The following is a 3,359-nucleotide window of genomic DNA, read 5'->3' as shown; positions in this document are numbered from 1 at the left end:
ACTGGAATCCAATCGATATTTTTCCTTTCAAGGTGTAGTTTCAAAGTTAAGTATTTAAATATGACAAATAGTAAAATCCATGAAAACTTTGATCATTTCCCCTATATTGTAAATATTTGAATATGAAATGATAGAAACTCTCTCTTTCTTTTCTCTCTCTCCTTCCTTCCTTCTTTGCCTTCTTTCTTTCTTTCTTTCTTTCTTTCTCTTTCTTTTCTTTCTTTCTCTTTCTTTCTCTTTCTTTTTCTTTCTTTCTCTTTCTTTTCTTTCTTTTTCTTTCTTTCTTTTCTTTCTTTTTTATTTTTATTTTTCTACAGGATCTGACTCTGTCATCCAGGCTGTAGTGCAGTGGTGCAATTTCAGCTCACTGCAACCTCCACTTCTTGGGCTCAAGCCATCCTCCACCGCAGCCTCCCAAGTAGCTGGGTCTACAGGTGTGAGCCACCAGGCTTGGCTAATTTTCATATTTTTTGTAGAGAATTGGTTTCACCATGTTGGCCAGGCTGGTCTCGAACTCCTGGACTGAAGCAATCCGCCCACCTCAGCCTCCCAAAATACTGTGATAACAGGCAAGAGCCACTGTGCCCGCCCTGAAATGATAGACTCTTTACATCTTTTTCCTATTTGCTTTTAAGACTGATCCAACTGTGATGACATGGGAACAATTTAATGTGCTTCCCCTCATGGCTTATCAAATTGCTCCCTTGAAACACCACTGTATCCTGCATCCATTTCCAATGCAGCCATCTATTCATTTATTCTGGGTTATTTTCACTAATTCATTTAGGGTTGTTTTTGTTCATTCCATCATTCAACAGATATTTATGAGGCACCTGCTGTGTGCCAGGCACTGTTTTACAGCTGTTCTTTACCTCTCTATTTGAATTTCTCTTTTCAGTTTAATTTCCTCCAAATTCCTTCCTTGATAGTTTTCAATGGTTATTTGCCCCCATCTCCTACACCTCTCTTTTTGAGGGGTGTGTCCAATGTAGATTTGTGTTATCCAGCAATTTTCCAGAAAGGCAAATAACCTGGGCCAGAGGGTTTTCTCCCATGTAACTCACTGTCCGCCTGGGACTCCCACTAAAACTGCCTTTTTTTTTTTTGGAGATGAGGTCTCATTCTGTTTTCCAGGCTGGAGTACAGTGGCCAGATCACAGCTCACTGCAGCCTTGACTCCAGGGGCTCAAGCGAGTCTACCATGTTAGTCCTCCAAGTAGCTGGGACTCCTGGTGTGAACCATCATCACACCCATCTAAAACTGTCTTTAACATAAAGCAGATTATAAGGCGTCAGTAGGATGAGAAAGGAAAATAGAAACCCAATACTTACTGCAAATACTATGCAAATCATATATAATTTCTCAGGTTGGTTTAAAAATCATATTTCAATAGATTTAGGTGATATAGTGTGGCTCTGTGTCCCAACCCAAATCTCGTCTCGAATCGTAATCCCCGTAATCCCCATGCGTTGAGGGCAGGACCTGGTGGGAGGTGATTGGATCACGGGGGCGATTTCCTCCATACTGTTCTCGTGATAGTGAGTGAATTCTCATAAGATCTGACGGTTTTATAAGCATCTGACATTTCCCCTGCTTGCACTTCTCTCTCCTGCCAGCATGTGAAAAAGACCTCTCTTTTCCCTTTGTCTTCCTCCATGATTGTGAGTTTCCTGAGGCCTCCCCAGCCATGTGGAACTGTGAGTCAATTAAACCTCTTTCCTTTATAAATTACCCAGTCTCAGGTAGTTCTTTATAGCAGTGTGAGAACAGACTGATGCAATAGGGTTGCCTTTTGGGTTGCTGAAAATATTTTGGAACTAGATAGAGGTGCTAGTTGTACAACACTGTAAATGTACTAAATGCCATTGGATTGTTCATTTTAAAATGATTAATTTTATGTTACGTGAACTTCACCTTAATAAAAATAATTTTTAAATCATATTTCACACCAGTCATGGTGGCTTGTATCTGTAATCCTAGCTACTCAGGAGGAGGACTGCTTGAGGCCAGGAGTTGGAGACCAGCCTGGGCAACGTAGTGAGAGTCTGTTTCTTAAAAAATTGTTTTAAAAATCATATTTCACTATTTTTGTCCATGTTGATAACATTGTGAACCTCCCCATCCTCACTGCAGTAAGCTGGGGATAGTCCACATATAAGCTCAGTGCATTAAGCATAATGCCATTATTAACTAAAGCTTCTCAAAATGTGAAGTTTAACTTTAGTAGGACAGCATTAAGCCAAAGAGGCTGTAAACACTGGCAAGATACAACCACTCTGTTCTGATGGATAGCCCACTTGCTCCACATGACTCTGAATGCTGGAACAAATATGACCTCCACCTGTGGGCAGAGAGCAGTTCCTACTAACTACCTAACAATGATAAGGTGCAAGTCTTCCTTATGGATTGACCTGGAGGAGAGAAAGGCTGTTTCCAGGAGGAGCGAACACAGATTTCAGAGATCTGTAGGAAAAGATGGCTGGGATTCTGGAATGATAAGGAAGTATAACAGGCTGTTATTCACAAGTTGATATTTGTTAGAAATGGATCTAGCAGTCAGGTCAGAAAAGGAGATCTGATGGTAGTAGACCTGTTTCATGTTTTTTAAGGGTAGGCAGTTGGTTTTTCTACATTTAATTGAAGAAAGGGCTGAATGGGCCAGGTGCAGAGAGGCTCATGCCTATAATCTTTGAGATTCTCGGGGGGAGGATTGCTTGAGCCCAGGAGTTTGAGACTAGCCTGGGCAACATGGTGAAACTCCATCTCTACAGGAAAAAAAAAAAATTAGCCGGGCATGGTGGTGTGTGCCTGTCTGTAGTCCTAGCTACTTAGGTGGCTGAGGTGGGAGGATCATTGGAGCCCAGGCAGTTAAGGCTGCAGTGAGCCAAGATTGTGCTGCCGCATTCCAGCCTGGGTAACAGAGCAAGATCCTGTCTCAAAAGAAAGGCGGGGGGTGGGAGAGGGCTGAATATTTTTGCCAATTAAAGAAAATTTATTTCCTTTTATTTCATCCTACCCTCATTACCCTACTCAGCCTCTTGGTAATTTCTGTATTTGTTTTATGTGTATTATTATTGCAAATTAGAACTCAAGATTTTCATAGTTAGGAGGTCTGAGCCTTACCCCTTTTCTATAAGTACATGTCCTGGTTTATAGATGACAGGATGGGATGTCAACGGGAATGTGGAGATGACTTTTAAAGAATATGACTCTAAGACAGGCAGAAAAGTGGTCTGGAATTAGGTGCTAAGGCCAAAGAGAATGCCAATGCCTGAGGGTCCTAAGACCCCAGGGTCAAAGGGAAGAAGACAACACAAGAAGTGGCTACTACCTGTGGTCAAGAAGGAAATTCAGGTTA

This window comes from Nomascus leucogenys, chromosome 15, assembly GCF_006542625.1.
Source record: "Nomascus leucogenys isolate Asia chromosome 15, Asia_NLE_v1, whole genome shotgun sequence".
Lineage (NCBI taxonomy): Eukaryota > Metazoa > Chordata > Mammalia > Primates > Hylobatidae > Nomascus > Nomascus leucogenys.
This window is presented reverse-complemented; position numbering follows the sequence as displayed.